General features: G+C 39.2%; 1 protein-coding gene and 1 pseudogene across 5 annotated transcripts in view; one reads left to right on the top strand and one right to left on the bottom strand.

The window, feature by feature from the left end:
• Positions 1 to 930, bottom strand: part of Znf568 (zinc finger protein 568) — a 71278-nt gene extending 70348 nt beyond the window's left edge. For 2 of the 5 annotated variants that reach the window (XM_046440054.2, XM_046440057.2), the window contains exon 1: positions 580 to 905. The gene's annotated coding sequence lies outside the window, so the exon portion shown is untranslated. Of the gene's footprint in view, positions 1 to 405; positions 557 to 579 lie in introns of those variants that run through there. The other 3 variants (XM_046440055.2, XM_046440058.2, XM_046440060.2) reach the window with 2 other exon arrangements.
• A 17886-nt stretch (positions 931 to 18816) lies between these two features.
• On the top strand, positions 18817 to 19761 carry LOC124089877 (zinc finger protein 829-like; annotated as a pseudogene).
• The last annotated feature ends 348 nt before the right edge of the window (positions 19762 to 20109 follow it).

Below are 20109 nucleotides of genomic sequence, written 5' to 3'. Positions count from 1 at the left end.
AAATAAATGAATGCACATAATAAAAGATGCAAGCCATACGATGATGGTAACAAACCTGGGAAAGATCATCACGGAAAACTTGAAAGCTACATAACGGTCAAGAATTGTGGGGGAGGGGCGGTAAAGGAAACAAAAGGCGGGGGGGCCAACGTAAAGAAAGGCCCGCTAGAAAATACAGAATTGTATTTCAAATGTACTTGTCAACTATGTCAAAACACAACAGAGAAAACTAACCCAAGACAGACCAGAACCACTACACATCGAAGTCGCACTTCGCCAGGCTTTCACACCACACCACACCACACCCTTAACCGCAACCACACAAAACCACAAACATACACCATGATCACGCCACCAAACAGAACCACACACCTTCGATAATCATAAACATTCGCTAATTCTCACCACGTTTTTTTCGTCCCAACGACTCTAACCACTCCAACGACCCATGAGTAGTTCCAGCGCACCGCCGCTACCTCCCACCTCCGCTAGCCCGGCCACTCCCGGACCCCTCAGGGCCTCCGCCCCGTCAGCCGCCCGCCGCCGGTCCAAACCGGACGGCCGGAGCCCCGCCCTCACCTCCCAAGGCGGGCACTCGCAGCGCCACAAACCCGGGACAGCCGGAGGCGCAGCCAGCGCGCGGTTTCTGAGAGACCCAGTGAAGCCCACGCGCAAGCAGGTCAGGGACAGGCTCAGGTAAGCCGAAGGAGCTCTCCGCGACCGCTACGTTCCAAGCAGAACTCCTCCCAGAAGGCCACGCGGTCCAACTCAACTTCCGTCCAGGACGCTGCCCGCGTTCCCAGTGCTCAGGAGGGGTTAGCCAGGTCCGCTGGGAAGGGGTAGTGCCGCGCGCCACGCTGTGGCGAAGTACCAGCGGTGAAACTGCTCTGGATTGGGGGAGTTGCCTGCGCAGTCATTTCGGGTGGGCACACGCTGGGCCCTGAGAAGAATCGACGTGGACACCTGCTCTGGACTACATTTCCCAGAAGGCCTGGTGGCCTCGCTCTCCCCGCGAACCCGAGTGTTTCGTCCAGCCTGGCGGGACCCTTAGATCCGGCGGGACAAGCGCCTCAGGTCCGCTGGGTCAGGAGCTGGAGCCTTGGGGCTGTACGGGCAGAGCGCACTGGACACAGGAGTTTGTGGGATTGTCTGGATACATTATGACACTGCGGCTTTATGTATGGACACGAGATGGCAGTTCATTGTGAAGTTATGGCTTTAGTATGACCGTCCCTTAATGGATGAGACACTGTGTATTAGTATGGGGCTCCTGTCTCCTTTAGGACTGTGACTCCAGAACTCTAGCCCCAGGAAACCTTTCTGACGTTAGGTTCTAACCCAGGACAGCCGTGAACTTGCATAGGATGCCCCATTTTCCTTCGATCGCCATACCCTGTGTGTGGTGGGTAACGAGTTTGGGGCTGATAATGACTTCTAATCTAACTAACTAGGGTACTAGGAAAAACCTGCTGTCTTAGAGTTACTTTTCTTCTACCATTTCTACCTTTCTCCAGGTGAGTCACCCAAGAAGAAAAGGAAAGAATGCATGATGAATTTCGACAAGTAATATCCAGGGTATAGTAGGGTTTCTTTTATAGTTTCCTTTCTCTGAAAATTCTTGTTTAATAAAAATGTTTCCATGGGGGCTGGGGTTGTGGCTCAGTGGCAGAGCCTAGCAAAAGCGAGGTCCTGGGTTTGATCCTCAGCACCACATAAAAATAAATAAAATAAAGGTATTGTGTCCAACTACAATTTAAAAATAAATATTTAGGGGAAAAAATGACACCTATAATCCCAGTGACTTGGATGGCAAGTTCGAGGTGCACCTCAACAACTTAGCCAGACCCTGTCTCAAAATTTAAATGAATAAATAAAAAGAGCTGGGGGTGTAGGTGAATGGTAAAGCACCCCCCCCATTCAATCACAGTACCTCAAAAACAAAAATAAAAAGATATATCATTTGAATAGAGATCCTTATAATGTCCCCATTGGAGAAAAAGGATGGGTATGCCTGGTATTAGAGGCTTAGCGGGGTGGGCACACCTGTAATCTCAGCCTCTTAGGGGGCTGCATGCGGCAGGAGGATGGCGAGTTCAAAGCCTGCCTCAGCAATTTAGCAAGGCATTTAGCAACTCAGTGAGACCCTGTCTCTAAATAAAAAATTTTAAACAAAGGCTAGGGATGTAGTTCAGTGGTTAAGCACCCCTGGGATCAAACCATGGTACCAAAAGAAAAAACAAAAGCCAAATACTCTCGATATACCTAATATTCACTTCTGCTTGCTGAATTCTTCTTATAAGTATAATATTTATTATTTTAAAATAAAAGCATAAGCTGGGCATGGTGGCACAGGCCTGTCATCCCAGCGGCCTGGGAGGCTGAGGCAGGAGGATCATGATTTCAAAGCTAGCCTCAGCAACTTAGCAAGGCCATGAGTAAATTAGGGAGAACCTATCTCAAAAAATAAAAAGTGCTGGTCATGTAGCTCAGTAGTTAAGCATCACTGCATTCAATCCCTGGTACTAATAAAATAAAAAGCATGATTATTTTAGAGACTTCAAAAACACAGAATTACAAGAAAAAAATTTGATCACTTAACTAGTATTAATATTTAAATGTGTTGTTTTTGCCAATGTCAAATTATATTTCATTCATTTTTTTTTCAGTACTGGGGGTTGAATCCAAGTCCTCCTGTGCATAAGGCAAGCAGTGTACCACTGAGGTACATCCCCAGCCCTCATTTACATTTTATAGTGTACATTTTCACTACAGAGTGTAGTGGTCTTGGAATATCATTTTTCACAGACGTTTCTTTGTATGAAAGAACTGAGGTTTCTACTTTGCATTAATTCAATTGTATCAGACTTTTAGATATTTATACATACACATGCAAGTTTAAATTTGTATTTCCATAGTTAATAATGAGGTTGATCACCATTCCATATGTTTATATTAGGGTTTGTTTTGTGATATGTTTCTTCAAATTTTCTACATTTTTTTCTCTTAGACTAACTTATTTATTGTAAGCATTTATTGTATTATATGTCCATACTATTTGGATTGTTCTGTCACTTTAACGTGGTTTTATGAACAGAATTTCTAATTTTAAAAAAGTTGAGTTTACCAATTTTTTTCCTTTAAGGTTAATGCTTTTTGTATCTTGTTTAAGAACTCCTTCCCTGTCCCAGGTTCATATAAATATTCTCCTATATTTATCCTAAAAGCTGTAAGTTTTGCTTTCCCATTTAGATGTTCAATCCATTTTTAACTGACTTTTGTATATGCTGTAAGGATGGGGTCAGATTTTTTTCCCCTTTAATTAATAATTTTCTCAGTACCATATTTAGGAAAATCCATTGTGTTCTCACTGGTCTGCAAAGATTATCTTGTGTCCATATGTATATGGGTGTATTATGAGCTCATTATTCTATTCCATTGGTCTATTTGTACATCCTTGTGCTAATCTTGATTACCTGAGCTCCTCTTAAAAGGTAATCTGTCTTTTCTTCCTCTGGCTGTTTTTAAGGATTTTCTCTCTGTTTTTTGTTTTCTGTAATTTAGTGTAATATATCTAAGTGCATTCTTTTTTTATGTATCTGCTTGGAATTTGTAGGCATTTTTAAATTTGTGGATGGGTATCTATTATTAGTACAGAAAAATTCCCAGTCACTGTCTCTTCAGAGATTGCCCCCCCCTTCATTTTCTATCCTTTCTTTTCTTTATCAGGTTCTAGTGAAACATAGGTTAGATCTCATTCTTCTCTTTTTGTCTCTTGGTCTCTTCTTGGTTTTAAGAGTTGACAATTCAAAGATGGTACTAATCTAGGTGCAGTGTCATATGCCTGTAATCCCAGTGGCTCAGGAGGCTGAGGCAGGAGGATTGCAAGTTCAAAGTAGTCAACGCCCTAAGACTCCATCTCAAAATAAAAAATAAAAGGGGCTTAGTGGTAAAGCACCCCTGGGTTCAATCACTGTACCAAAAAATAAAAATAAAAAAGTGAACAAAAGAACCTTACCTCATCTCAAGTAGGGTTGGAATGAAAGGCAACTAATGTCTTTTATCAAGTGATAGTAAAAATATTTCTAATACTGAAAGTATTAAATACTTTTAATACTTATAGTCTTGGAGAACTTACTACATCCTAAGGCTATCCGTTCACCATATGATTCTCTAATCTGAAAATTAAAAGGTACAAGGGTAGAAAACTCAGAATAGGGACAGTGTTTTCCCAAAGTATCAATTTTGAACACTGAGTGGATCTACTCAATTTTTAAAATAAGTATATGCCGCAGTCTGGCTGGGCACAATCAGGAGACTCTTGTCAAAAGAAACTAACTTTGTTTTTAGAACCACACACGCCAAACAAAACAGCTCCTCAGGAAAAACCCTCAGACCCCCAACTGCCACCACCGGCTTCCCACAAGCCTCTCTCTCAACCACAAGCCTCCTGCTCTTGAGGCGGATTGGCTGGGTCGTGTGGGCGGAGCCAAAAAAGTCCCCCAGTGAGTAGCTCGCTGGTCTGAAAGGGCAGGGAAACAGCCCAATGAGCATCACCGGAGAGGAGCCAATCAGTTGGCAGCTAGAAGTTGCTGGGGCCGCTGTGAGCCAATTATCAGCTGGCAGCTGGAAGTTTGCTGGCAGCTAGAAGTTTGCTGGGGCCCCTTCGGCTGTGGCTCTCAACATCTCCCCCTCTCTGTTTAAACAACAAGCATGTGGCTTAGGGACCGTGCCTGCCTTAGGTTGTCCAATAGTACATATGGTCCTTACCCATTATCGGATGAGCTGACCTCAAGGCGTCAGCCTCCTGTCTAAGGTTGGTACCATTGCAATTGGATCTTACCCGTCACTGACTACCGGTCCAGAATACAGCCACACCTGTGGATAGGTCTTTGTATCAGCTGGGGGGGGGGGGAGGTTCTTTGCCTCACCTCTGTTCGCCCCCAAATTTTAGCTGAACGACCATGACAAGCAGAAGGGAGGAAGATACACCAAGCCAATTGACGACTCCTTTTGGAAAAATTGTACCACTGATGACATCATCAGTAAAAATACCCCAACACTACCACAAGTCGCTGCACCAACAGATAGTTCACAATGCATACAGGTGAGTTCACAATGCATACAAGTGATACATAGTCCAGGCAAGTTCTGCAAGCAGTTCAGTGATGGCTCCTTTTGGAAAAATTGTACCACCGATGACACCATCAGCATAAATACCCCAACACTACCACAAGTCGCTGCACCAACAGATAGTTCACAATGCATACAAGTGAGTTCACAATGCAAGAAAACAATTTTCTTTTCTTTCTTTTTTTTTAGAAAACAATTTTCTTAACAATGTACCTTATCTTCAACAGAATTATTTTAATATGTAGGCGAAATGCAGCAGCTGGTTATCCTCAGAGAAATCTAGATATGTTGTTAGGAAAGGGACCTTATGAGGATCAGCAGCAACAAATTGCATATGATCCTGGTGTATACGCACAAATTGCTGTAGATGCAGTTAAGGCATGGAAGACTTTACAAGGACATGGAGGTTTACAAGGTCAATTATCTAAGGTAATACAAGGAGCTAATGAATCTTACGCTGAATTTGTAGATAGGCTTATTCAAATAGCTACCAGAGTTTTTGGGAATACAGAACAAGCAATGCCATTAATAAAACAACTGGCTTATGACCAAGCAAATCGTTGGTGCTGATAACACCAAGGTCGCGGGTTCGTTCCCCGTGCGAGCCACCAAATGCCGCAGTCTGGCTGGGCACAATCAGGAGCCACTTGTCAAAAGAAACTAACTTTATTTTTAGAACCACACACGCCAAACAAAACAGCTCCTCAGGAAAAACCCTCAGACCCCCAACTGCCACCACCGGCTTCCCACAAGCCTCTCTCTCAACTACAAGCCTCCTGCTCTTGAGGCCTATTGGCTGGGTCGCGTGGGCGGAGCCAAAAACGTCCCCAATGAGCAGCTCCGTGGTCTGAAAGGGCAGGGAAACAGCCCAATGAGCATCACCGCAGAGGAGCCAATCAGTTGGCAGCTAGAAGTTGCTGGGGCCGCTGTGAGCCAATCATCAGCTGGCAGCTGGAAGTTTGCTGGGGCCCCTTCGGCTGTGGCTCTCAACAAGTATATTTGGCATAGATGCAAAGAAAACCAGGGTAAGAATAAGTCTTCCCAAATCTATTCAGCTTAAGTATCTGTTTCCTCTCCTACCAGCCTATAATTACCCTCACCTTTAAAAATTTTTTAAAATCTTTATTTTATTTATTTATTTGAATGTGATGCTGAGGATCAAACTCAGGGCCTTGCACACGTGCTAGGCAAGTGCTCTATTGCTGAGCCACAATCCCAGCCCCAAAAACTTTTTTTAAAAATTAATTTTTATAGTTACTAGGGACCAAACTAGGGCCTTGTATATGCTAAACATGTATTCTACCACTGAGCCACATCGCCAGCCCTATACTTAACCATTTCTGCAGTGAAAATTATTGCCTAATAGAAATGGGAATGCATTAGGGAAATAATGTACCATAATAAAAAATGAAATGTAAAAGGAATAAAATGAATTCTGTTTTTGTGAACTCACCTAATATTTAATCAGGGAATATTTAAAACATTCCCAGTAAAATAAGAAAGGGAAAAAAAGAATATATACCTTTACAGATATTATTTAACGTTGTTTAGAGGTATTAACCAAAGCATTTAGACAAGAGAAAATTTTGGTTACATATTAGTAAAGAAGATGTGAGATTATCATTTTTGCAAATAATATAGAAACCAAAAGTGTTCATAACCAGGACTTTGAAATAAGAAGGATTTACTGGGTTTGGTGGTGCACACTTATAATACTTGAGAGACTGAGGAAGGAGGATCATAAGTTTGAGGCCAGCCTAAGCAATTTAGTAGAACCCTTTCTCAAAATACAACTTAGAAAGGGCTGGGAATGTAGTTCAGTGGCAGAGCACCCCGGGTTCAATCCCCAGTACAGGGAAAAAAAAAACAGGAAAAAAGGACTCCATATGAGCATTTCCCCCCTCATCATTTCTACTCTCAACTCTCCCTATGGGCTAGTTTTTTTTAACTGTTTTCCTAGATGAAAACATAAGTAGTTATATAATCATTTTGATCATTCTTTGGTATTCTTTGATAGTTTTCAGTCATAAGAACAGTCTCATTTGATTAATTACAACCACTGGTTCAGCTTAATAATCTTTAAATTTGATACAAAGCTTCTTGCATACAACTTGATGCTTGGAGTGTGTAAAGGGGGACATATTAACCTTCTTCATTTCCTAATCCTGATTTTCTCTTTCTCCTGCCCAATAGGCAGTCTTTGAATCCTTTGAGACTAGAAAAGGGATGGGCAAGAAGAGATAAGGAGACAGAAAAGACTTTCTTGAAAGACTTGTTTTGTGTTGTTTTCTCTTGTTTTGATGGGTATTCAATACTGACTTTTTTTGTGTGTGGGGGGGGTACTTTTATGAATTTCTTTGAGAAATCCCTATTGGGAATCTCTAATTTCATTTCCTGTGATGTGGCAGCGTGTCTCCTTGAAATAGCTACTTGGAATACTTGGCATGGACCTTGGTAGTTTGTGATCCCCTCCTTTGTGGAGGTTACCTTGTTCCTTCATTTGGTCTGTATCAGGTCCAAGAAGAATAGGTATCAATCTTTATGATGTATAAACTCCAGAGGACCCAGCAGAAATTCTCCCCCAAGATCTCACCATTCTACTTTGGAAACTTTAAGGTCCCCTTATTTGGCCTAAAGTGAAGCAACAATACCCTCATTGCTCCTATGGTATGGGAATGTCTGATCTTTTCCAAACAACAATAAATTCTTGACACCAGCTGGTGTATTACAATTCAGGTCAATTCTTTTTTAAAAAATATTTTGTTTTAGTTGTAGTTGAACACAATACCTTTATTTTATTTTTATGTGGTGCTGAGGATCAAACCCAGTGCCCCACATGTGCTGGGTGAGCGCTCTACCACCGAGCCACAACCCCGGCCCTCAATTCTTAGGCTAACTACCTGGAGTTAATACAAAACCAGAGATTAAGGAACTTAGTCTCACAGAATTGCCCTGACTTTAGGTGTCTCTAAGGCACTGTACTTCTTTGCAGCCAACCACACAAACTGAGGGGTTCCCATAACCCTTCCTTAGGTTCAAATAATTCACCATAACAACTCAGAACATTTTGGTCAATGATAAACCACATGTCCAATGGGTTATTACATAAAATTAAATGGAGCTGAAAAGTCTTATTGCCCATTATTTTTTATTATACCTTTTTCTGTTTAGATTCAAAAATGTTTATCACTATGTTAAAATTGCCTACAATATTCAGGAAAGTAACATGCTATTCAGGTCTATAGCCTAGGAGTAATAGACTACACCATATATCCTAGGTTTGCAGTGGCTATCCCATCTAGGTTTATGCAAATATACTCTATGATGTTAGCTCAATACTGAAATCACCAATGACACATTTCTCAGAATGTATCCTTGTTACTAAGCAATGCATGATTTTACTTTTGAATACAGTTTTATTATAAAGGACGCAACTAAGAAACTGCAAAATGGTAGATATGAATAGTATGAGGTATAGGGAGAGGGGTGTACATTTGAATAGGATCTTAAGGATTTTGCCTAACAAAATGTCTGGAATGAAAGATTTGTTTATTTATTTATATTGTGAAAATTTCTGCCACTATAAAATTATAAAGTTAAATAATTTATATTATTAAGGAACAATTCTTATAGCAGTCATAAAAGAACTACAGTTTTCAAGAAATTTAATTTATGCTATTGGCTAAGATAGTGATATTTTAACTTCATATTTAACTAATTGTACTTTTTAAAGTTTCAAGAAATGTTAAAAAACAGGAAAATGGGCATTGTCCCAGTACCCATTCTCCTTGTGGCTACCCTCAACTCTTGCTGTTTCTCTTGGTATTTTTCCTATATTTTTGTGTTATTTTTCTAGTGGCCTCCTGCCAGATTTTCCTATTCAACAGTCCTTATTTCCTGTCCCTGCAATAGAGTTATATCATTGTTTCTTTTTAAATCATCACTATCCATGTGATTAGGACCTTGCAACTATTGTTAATCTAAGCCAAGTCATAAGCTACTAAGACCTTAGATTCCAACCCACAATAAAAAATTAAAAATTAAAAAAAAAAAGAAAAAAAAGACCTTAGATTCTTTCTAGTTTAATTTTAATTTTTCTTAGCATACATTGCCTTGTTTTTTCATTTTCCTGAGCCCATGTACCTGTCACTATTTTTTTCCAAACCCTCTAGCATTGTTGTCAGTTATCTGTAAATATTTTCCACATGACCAAACATATTTTCCACTGGAGACCTCCTTCTCTTAAGAGTCTGCTTTCCTTCTCTTCCTGGATGTTATTTTCCAGGGCTGCTACCAGGAACTTGCCTTTTACAATTATATTGGGAATTCATACATGGTTCTCATTGTTAGTTTTCCTGATTCTAAATATAATACCATTTCCTTTTTCCTGTGTACTTCCTAGTTTTGATGGAGCACAGACCACCAGTTTCCTAAGAGTTATATCAGAGATAATATCATCATTCCCTGCAGTTCTAGAATTGTTTTGATTTAATCTTCACATTGGCTTAGTGACTTGACTGGTTATAGATTTCTGAGCCAGAATTTGTTTTTCTTTCTAATAGTAGTGAAAGAATTGCTTTGTTCTCTTCTTGATCCATGTTTTCTTCCTGGAAGCTTTTTAGAAAGTTCTGTTTTCCCCCGATATCCTGAAATTTTACTCTAACATGTACTGTTTTTGAAAGTCCATCACATTTTCCCTCTTGGAACTTAAAGAAAAAGGAAAGAAGGGAAGGAACTTACTCACTGAGCTGGTTGCTTTTTAATTCATATCATTGGGAAAGTCCGCCATGGTTGTCCATTTCTAGGAGATAAGATTCCAGCCTCTTCCATTGCTCTATCTCTTCCTGCAGAGCCTTTTACTACCTCCACTGCTACCATTTCTCTTGAGTAGTTTGTTTATTGTTTCAGGGGTCAATGATGTTCACAGATGTGTCCATATACTTACTTCTGTCAGGAGGAATGGGAATGCCTGGACTCTGTTCAGATGAACTTAGATAAAGAAGTGATGTTGGAGGGGCTGGGGATGTGGCTCAAGGGGTAACGCGCTTGCCTGGCATGCGCAGGGCGCTGGGTTCGATCCTCTGCACCACATAAAATAAAGATGTTGTGTCCACCGAAAAACTGAAAAATATTTAAAAATATTCTCTCTCTCTCTCTCTCTCTCTCTCTCTCTCTCTCTCTCTCTCTCTCTCTCTCCTCTCTTAAAAAAAAAGAAGTGATGTTGGAGAATTTCAGAAACCTGGTTTCAGTGGGTGAGAATAACTACCCACCCAAATTCATAATCCATCCTTGGGCAAATGAATATTTCACTTCAGGTAACCAGCTGAATTTATGCTCTCTGTTCCCCAAGGAATGGTTTGAATTGGAATGGAATGGAAGAATTGAAAATGGGCAGCTCCAATGGGCTGTGGCTGAAGCTTCATCTTCTCCATCTTCCTCTGGTCCTTCCTGTAGTGACATCTCTTCCTTGATCACCAAGGGACTGGATCTGATTCCTGGGACATCCACAGGATAACCATGTCCCATATCTTTTCTTGTGAGCAGCACTTTCCAATTCTAAGCCAGCTGTGATCTCCTTATTGGAACAAGGAAAAGAGTCCTGGATGATTGACAGAAAGCTGACCAGAGGCCTGTGTTCAGGTGAGAGATGATAAGACAGGAACAGGGCCAGGAAGAGACATTCCCTCTAGAGATTTTATCAGGAAGCTCCCCTCAGAGGGTAAAAGCTCCCCTCTGCTATGTGAGCTCTCATGCTTTTTTTCTCCTATACTTTCTCCCCAATCTATGAGAGTAAATACCTTTCTTTATTTCCAAAACAGTTATCTTTTTATATTTAAAATTTTGTTTCTTCTTAAGATATGCTGTATTTCAAATTCTATAATAGAAGAATCTTAGAAAATACATGTGTAAATGTGTGTATATTTTATTTTTCTTTCTTGTACTGGTTTTCATTTTATCTATTTTCTAATTAACTTCTTTGAACAGCTTGTCCTGAGTTTAATAGTTCATTCTTTCATTTAAAAATGTAGAGAGCACCTTTCTTTTTTTAAAATATTTTTTAGTTGTCATGGACCTTTATTTTATTTATTTATATGCATTGCTGAGAATCAAACCCAGTGCCTCATACATGCTAGGCAAATGCTCTACCACTGAGCCACCACCCCAGCCCCACCTTTCTTACTTTAAAAAAATTCAAGTATTAACCACCCCTGGAGACAAGAATAGAATATAATTAGCACCTCAGAATCCCTCTATAATTTGTTAGACCAACTCACAGAACTCATGACAGCACTCTTCTTTTTTTTTTTTTTAGTTGTTGATGGACCTTTATTTTATTCATTTATTTGTATGTAGTGTTGAAAAATCAAACCCAGTACCTCACACATATGAGGCAAATGCTGTACCACTGAGGTACAACCCCAGCCTGTGACAGCACTGTTCTTATGATTACTGTTTTATATAAAGATAGAGAAGAACAGCTAAATGATATGTAGGGCAAAGGTCTGGGGGGTGAGTAAGAATAACTACCAAGGTCTTAGGGGCGGGTCCTAGGCACAGGAGATTCTATCTTCATGGAATAAAAGTATGCCACCCTCCTGGTCACCAACTAGGAAATTCTCCCAAGCCTCATCATGAGTTTTTTATTGGAGTTTCATTACATAGCTATGACTGATTAACTCCCTGGCTACATGATTGAATTCAATTTCCAATCATTCTTAGTGGTCAGGTGTTGGGATAGGGCTGAAAGTTCCAACCATCTAATCACAGACTTGTCTTTCTTGGCAAATTCCTCCCTTGAAATTATTTGTGGACCTATCATGAATCACATAATTTTTATAAACTCAAATATAATCAAAAGGGATTTGTAAGTAATGAATGTCACTCTTACCTGGTAATTCCAAGGGGTTTTGAAGCTCTGTGCTAAGAACCCAGAACAAAACCCAGGTATTTTCTTTACTGGTCTTTATCATAATGCAAATTGGCTGGGCACCATAGCTGACACCTATAATCCCAGTGACTCAAGAGGGTGAGGCAGGAGGATCACAAGTTTGAGGCTAGCTTCAGCAATTTAGTGAGACTGTCTCAAAATAAAAAATAAAAAGGCCTGGAGAGAGTCTAGGGTTGTGGCTTAGTGGTAGATCACTTGCCTTGCATGTGTGAGACCCTGGATTCAATCCTCAGCACCACATAAAAATAAATGAATAAAATATTGTATCCCTCTACAAATAAAAATATTTTTTAAAAGATGGGCTGGGGATGTAGTTCAGTGGTAAAGCACCTCTGGGTTAAATCCCCAATACCAAAAACAAAACAAAACAAAAAACCCAAGTGGGTATAATTTATGTTAATCCTTTGTTTTTAGTTCAGAACCTATGCCCACAGCTATATGGAGCTCTCATGGTCATATACAGAGTGGCAAAATGATGTTCCTGAGTCCATATTCTCTCTTGTTCCATTTTCTGATTTCCTATGAGTGTAGAGAAGTATAATCATCTGTTGAGAGCCACAGCCGAAGGGGCCCCAGCAAATTCCAGCTGCCAGCAAACTTCCAGCTGCCAGCTGATGATTGGCTCACAGCCGGGGAGCAAACTTCTAGCTACCAACTGATTGGCTCCTCTGTGGTGATGCTCATTGGGCTGTTTCCCCGCCCTTTCAGACCCCGGAGCTGCTCTTTGGGGGACTTTTTTGGCTCTGCCTAAGCAACCCAGCCAATGGGCCTCAAGAGCAGGAGGATTGGGGGAAGTGGAGAGGCTTGTGGGAAGCCGGTGGTGGCAGTTGGGCTCTGAGGGTTTTCCTGAAGAGCTGTGGTGTGTGTGTGTGTGTTCTAAAAATAAAGTTCATTTCTTTTGACAAGTGGCTCCTGAATTGTGCCCAGCCAGACTGCGGCAATCATCTTTCTGTTGTGGAATAGGAGAGGGGATCTTGGAGTCTCTAATAAACTAATAAAATCCTTCAATTCATGCCTTAGCTTTCAGTATTTTCTGTTCACCTCATTGTGTGAAGTGGCAGATGCTTTCAATTCTTCATCTGTAGAGATCTGCACCCTGAGTCAGTATTATGGAAATAATCCATTGTAGGCTTAGAATTTGATTATTGTGTACGGAGTCACTTATTATTCATCCATTGGCTTTCTAGCTTCCAAGTTTTATTTGCTGCTGCCTCTTTTCCAGTATCCTTTGTCTTAGTGGAGTTTTTCTTGACCTTTGTTAAACTTTTACTATAGATTCATGAGTAAGCGATGATAAACTCTATATATACAATCTGCCAATTTTTAAACAAATTATGCCCCTTTTAAATTAAAATAGTATGTTCAACCTTCATTATTCACAGTTTCCATATTGCAAATTCACTACTCAAAATCAATACAGAGCTCTCATGGTCATATACAGAGTGGCAAAAAAAATTAAGTCTTCCAATACATATTTATTCCAATTGATATTTTAAAAGGCCCTGCTCTGACTTCTTATTTTAACTCTCATATTATAAAAATAATCATTTTGCACACTTTCTTTCTGTTGGTGTTTAAAGTGTTTAAAGTGGCAGTGTTTAAAGTGGCAGCCAAGTGCTTGGGGTGTAACCCTGTGGTAAAGAGCCTGGTTAGCATGTGCAAGGCACTGGGTTCAAACCCAAGTACTGCACAAACAAATAAAATGCCCCTTAAGCATAGTGCTGTGTCATCTAATGTTCCTAAATGCAAGAGGTAGAAGCATTTGCCTAGCATGTGTGAAGCACTGGGTTCCATTCTCTGCACTGTATATAAATAAATAAAATGAAGGTCCACTGACAACTAAAAAATATTAAGAAAACAAAGATGGTTGATGTGCCTTAAGGAGAAAATTTCTGTGTTAGAGAAGCATGGTATAAAGTAAGCACTCAGTATTGATAGCAATTACTATGGAAGAATGTCATGGCAAATGGGCAAATGAAGTGGCTTGTAGACATCAAAGTAATGCTGGTTCCACTATCTCAAACCAAATACATGCCCCTTTTCTTCCAGCTCCCCAGATGGTCGTTGGCCAAATTTAGGTAATTACTTCTTGGAACCATTCTTCTAATTATTGTACTCTAGACCAGCATGAGTTGGTCATGCATTCAGCAGTAATCAACAAAAGTAAAGTGTCTTTGGGCTGGGGATGTGGCTCAAGCGGTAGCGCGCTCACCTAGCGTGATCCTCAGCACCACATACAAACAAAGATGTTGTGTCCGCTGAAAAACTAAAAAAAAAAATAAATATTAAAAATAAAAAAATTCTCTCTCTCCTCTCTCTCTGTCTCTCTTTAAAAAAAGTAAAGTGTCTTTAAATAGAAGTATATGTGAAACAAGATTATACATGCTCAACTGATGAAAGCAACAGTTCAGTATTGTATAATTCACTTTTTATGATGAGTTTAAAGAACATAATTACTATGAATAATGAGTTGATCATTTGGGTTTTTTAAAACTTCCAAGAATAGTACATATAAAAATCATTTATTGCCTCAGTAATTCAATAAATTATTTATTCAGCTTCTTATATTTTAGGCATTTTGCCAAAACATACAATGTTGAGTATCATATCCATTGGTAAAAATAATTGACATTCTTGACTTCACTGGACCTTATACATATATATATATATATATATATATATATATATATATATATATATATATATATATCATTTAAAAATAAGTGCTATTAAAGAAAAAGCAGAATGAACTAAAGCCTAATATCTGTAAGACATAATTTTAGATCAGTTATGACCTCACTAAAGAGATGCTACTTGAGCAGAGGCCTAAAGGGTAAGCAGCAATTAACAGCCAGTGATGATATAGAGGGTGCAGTATGCTAGACAAAGAGAAAACCCCAAGAAGTTTTAGATTTTTGGTAAGACAAGGCTAGACAAAATATCATTCCAGGTGCTGAATGGATTAGAGCACTAGAACCTAATGGGGAGACTTAGGAGATCCCTATAGTGATTTAAGAAAGGTGATGCTGGTCTAGAGGACTCAAAAATTTTGTCGGCTTAGCATTGTTTTTGCTATTCTGGGTCTTTTATTTTTCCATATGAATTTCATGATTGCTTTCTCTATTTCTACAAGAAATGCCGTTGGGATTTTGATTGGCATTGCATTAAACCTATAGAGAACTTTTGGTAATATCGCCATTTTGATGATGTTAGTTCTGCCTATCCATGAACAGGGTATATTTTTCCATCTTCTAAGATCTTCTTCTATTTCTCTCTTTAGGGTTCTGTAGTTTTCATTGTATAAGTCTTTCACCTCTTTTGTTAGGTTGTTTCCCAAGTATTTTATTTTTTTTGAAGATATTGTGAATGGAGTGGTTGTCCTCATTTCCATTTCAGAGGATTTGTCGCTGATATACAGGAATGCCTTTGATTTATGCTTGTTGATTTTATATCCTGCACTTTGCTGAATTCATTTATTAGCTCTAATAGTTTATTTGTAGACCCTTTTGGGTCTGCTAGGTATAGAATCATGTCATCTGCAAATAGTGATAATTTAAGTTCTTCTTTTCCTATTTTTATGCCTTTAATTTCTTTCGTCTGTCTAATTGCTCTGGCCAGTGTTTCGAGAACTATGTTGAACAGAAGTGGAGAGAGAGGGCATCCCTGTCTTGTTCCAGATTTTAGAGGGAATGCCTTCAATTTTTCTCCATTCAGAATGATGCTAGCCTGAGGCTTAGCATAAATTGCTTTTACAATATTGAGGTATGTTCCTGTTATCCCTAGTTTTTCTAGAGTTTTGAACATAAAGGGATGCTGTACTTTGTCGAATGCTTTTTCCGCATCTATCGAGATGATCATATGGTTCTTATTTTTAAGTCTATTGATGTGGTGAATAACATTTATTGATTTCCGTATATTGAACCAGCCTTGCATCCCAGGGATGAATCCTGCTTGATCATGGTGCACAATTTTTTTGATATGTTTTTGTATCCGATTCGCCAGAATTTTATTGAGGATTTTTGCATCTAGGTTCATTAGAGATATTGGTTTGCAGTTTTCTTTCTTTGAAGTGTCTTTGTCTGGTTTAGGTATCAGGGTGATGTTGGCCTCATAGAATGAATTTGGAAGTTCTCCCTCTTTTTCTATTTCCTGGGAAGTGTGAATCAGGCGGTATAGCGATACCAGACTTCAAACTATACTACAGAGCAATAGTAACAAAAACAGCATGGTACTGGTACCAAAACAGGCGGGTGGACCAATGGTACAGAATAGAGGACACAGAAACCAATCCACAAAACTACAACTATCTTATATTTGATAAAGGGGCTAAAAGCATGCAATGGAGGAAGGATAGCATCTTCAACAAATGGTGCTGGGAAAACTGGAAATCCATATGCAACAAAATGAAACTGAATCCCTTTCTCTCACCATGCACAAAAGTGAATTCAAAATGGATCAAGGAGCTTGATATCAAATCAGAGACATGCCGTCTGATAGAAGAAAAAGTTGGCTACGATCTACATACTGTGGGGTCGGGCTCCAAATTCCTTAATAGGACACCCATAGCACAAAAGTTAATAACTAGAATCAACAAATGGGACTTACTCAAACTAAAAAGTTTTTTCTCAGCAAAAGAAACAATAAGAGAGGTAAATAGGGAGCCTACACCCTGCAAACAAATCTTTACTCCTCACACTTCAGATAGAGCCCTAATATCCAGAGTATACAAAGAACTCAAAAAATTAGACAATAAGAAAACAAACAACCCAATCAACAAATGGGCCAAGGACCTGAACAGACACTTCTCAGAGGAGGACATACAGTCAATCAACAAGTACATGAAAAAATGCTCACCATCTCTAGCTGTCAGAGAAATGCAAATCAAAACCACCCTAAGATACCATCTCACTCCAGTAAGATTGGCAGCCATTATGAAGTCAAACAACAACAAGTGCTGGAGAGGATGTGGGGAAAAGGGTACACTTGTACATTGCTGGTGGGACTGCAAATTGGTGCAGCCAATTTGGAAAGCAGTATGGAGATTTCTTGGAAAGCTGGGAATGGAGCCACCATTTGACCCAGCTATTCCCCTTCTTGGTCTATTCCCTAAAGACCTAAAAAGAGCATGCTACAGGGACACTGCTACATCGATGTTCATAGCAGCACAATTCACAATAGCAAGACTGTGGAACCAACCTAGATGCCCTTCAATAGACGAATGGATAAAAAAAAATGTGGCATTTATACACAATGGAGTATTACTCTGCATTAAAAAATGACAAAATCATAGAATTTGCAGGGAAATGGATGGCATTAGAGCAGATTATGCTAAGTGAAGCTAGCCAATCCCTAAAAAACAAATGCCAAATGTCTTCTTTGATATAAGGAGAGTAACTAAGAACAGAGTAGGGACGAAGAGCAGGAGAAGAAGATTAACATTAAATAGGGATGAGAGGTGGGAGGGAAAGAGAGAGAGAAGGGGAAATTGCATGGAAATGGAAGGAGACCCTCAGGGTTATACAAAAGTACATACAAGAGGAAGTGAGGGGAAAGGGAAAAATAATACAAGGGGGAGAAATGAATGACAGTAGAGGGGGTAGAGAGAGAAGAGGGGAGGGGAGGGGAGGGGAGGGGGGAAAGTAGAGGATAGGAAAGGCAGCAGAACACAACAGACACTAGTATGGCAATATGTAAATCAATGGATGTGTAACTGATGTGATTCTGCAATCTGTATACGGGGTAAAAATGGGAGTTCATAACCCACTTGAATCAAAGTGTGAAATATGATATATCAAGAAATTTGTAATGTTTTGAACAACCAACAATAAAAAATTAAAAAAAAATTTTTGTCGGAACATAAAACTGGAGCTCACCTTCTCATATGTTGACATGGCATTCCGCTCCTCACAGAGTATATTTCATCTTCTCTTACTCTCTTTAGTCACGGCTATGACTTAAGGATCCATTCCTTCTTTTAAGGTCAACATGCCTGAATTCCAAGGGAAATTATTTCCAGTGAAACTGCAATTCATATTGTGTCCTATCTACAGATGAGATTTGCCTGTCTCCTATTCCTGACAGTTTCATTCAGCATCTTAGACTTGTTACGAACTGTCTTCCCAATGTGAATTTGCCAACAGTATACTTCTTCACATTTATGGATCCCCCACACCTGCATTTGTACATTTCAACCCATTTATCCTAATAGCCCTTTCATATAGGTCTGAAAATTATCTACAAATTATAAAACAAAGTATGGTATTCTGCATTTGTGACCATATGTTTATATATGTGTAGGTGTGATTAAAATCACTAAAGTATGGAGGATAGCCCTGAGCATTGTGTATTGAAGGTGATTCTGATCACAGCAAAATCTGAAGAAGCCATCTGCTTCCCTAATCACCTCCTCAGCTTCTATTATTATCTGACCTTAGTGTTTGTGCTTTTCTGTGTTTTACAAATTGCTTAGCCATATTTGAGAACCATATAAGCATCTTTGCTGGGTGTTATTTTCAATTTAATCCTCCCTTTTTTAATATTTATTTTTTAGTTTTAGGTGGACACAATATCTTTATTTTATTTTTATGTGGTGCCGAGAATCAAACCCCAAACATATTAGGTGGATGTGCTACCACTTGAGCCACATCCCTAGCCCCTCCCTTTTTTTTAAAGAAATTTAACTTCTGAGTAGAATGAATATATGTACGTTTTTATTTTCTTTCAAATCTAGAATCAGTATGACCAAAATATTATCTCTAAAAAAAAAACATTTCAGTCAGGTAATACTTTACCATGAAGACATGCCTCCATTTATTCATCCGACTTTTGTTATTCCACATCAAAAAACTATTAGCAAAGAGAAGCCCTGTGAATCTGTGATATGTGGGAAGACTTTTAATCAGAACTCAGAATTTATTCAACATCAGAGAAAAATATATGAATGTAAGGAGTGTGGGAAATCCTTCAGTCATGGCTCACTTGTTACTCAACATCAGAAGATTCACATTGGTGAAAAAGCCTATGAGTGAAGGAATATGGAAAAGCCTTTAATTATTGCTCAAACCTTAATGATCATCAGAGAACTCACACTAGTGAGAAACCTTATGAATGTAAAGTATGTGGAAAAGCCTTTACAAAAAGTTCACAACTTTTCCCTCATCTGAGAATTCATACCCGTGAGAAACCTTATGAGTGTAAAGAGTGTGGGAAGGCCTTTTCTCAACACTTAAGACTTATTCAGCATCACAGAATGCACACTGGTGAGAAACCTTACGAGTGTAAGGAATGAGGAAAGTGTTGAGGCCTTCAGCAGTGCCTCAACACTTACTAACCATCACAGAATCATGCTGGTGGGAAGTTCTATGCATGTAAAGAATGTGGAAAGGCCTTTATTCAGAGCTCAGAACTTATTCAACATCAGACAATCCATACAGATGAAAAACTATGTGAATATAACAAGTGTGGAAAGGCCTTTAATAAAGGCTCAAACCTTTTTTTAGACATCAGAGAATTCACACTGGTGAGAACCTTATGATTGTAAGGAATGTGGAAAGGCTTTTGTTAGTCACTCAGACCTTATTCGCCATGAGGGAATTTCATACTGGGTAAATGATAAGAAAGTAAGACCCTTTTGTGAACATTTATTTTTTAAAAAACATATAATGAAAATAAACCAGGAATGAAGGTTCCCTGTGTATTAAGTTTTCCAGGTACTGTAACAAAGAATCAAGAAAAATTTGGTACCTTAAAATAAAGGAATTTATTCTCTCACAGTTTTGAAGCCTGGACATCCAGAATCAAAGTTGGGGTTATAAGGACTTACAAAGGTTATGTGAAGAACTCTGAAGGAAAATGTGTTTTATGCCTTTCTCTCGACATCCCATGGTTTACAGGTGCATCTCTACTCTGCCTCCATCTTTTGCAGTCTCTCTATGTATCTCTGAATTTTCCCTAACATAGACACTAGTCATATTGTATGTCACCTAATGTATGATCCCATCATGAGTTGATTACATTTGTAAAAATCCTAT

The sequence above is a fragment of the Marmota monax genome, unplaced genomic scaffold, assembly GCF_021218885.2.
Source record: "Marmota monax isolate L192 unplaced genomic scaffold, Marmota_monax_Labrador192_F-V1.1 WCK01_AAM20220418_F8-fsc00228, whole genome shotgun sequence".
Taxonomy (NCBI): domain Eukaryota; kingdom Metazoa; phylum Chordata; class Mammalia; order Rodentia; family Sciuridae; genus Marmota; species Marmota monax.
The sequence above is the reverse complement of the archived record's forward strand: the minus strand, read 5'-3'. Positions and strand labels throughout refer to the sequence as shown.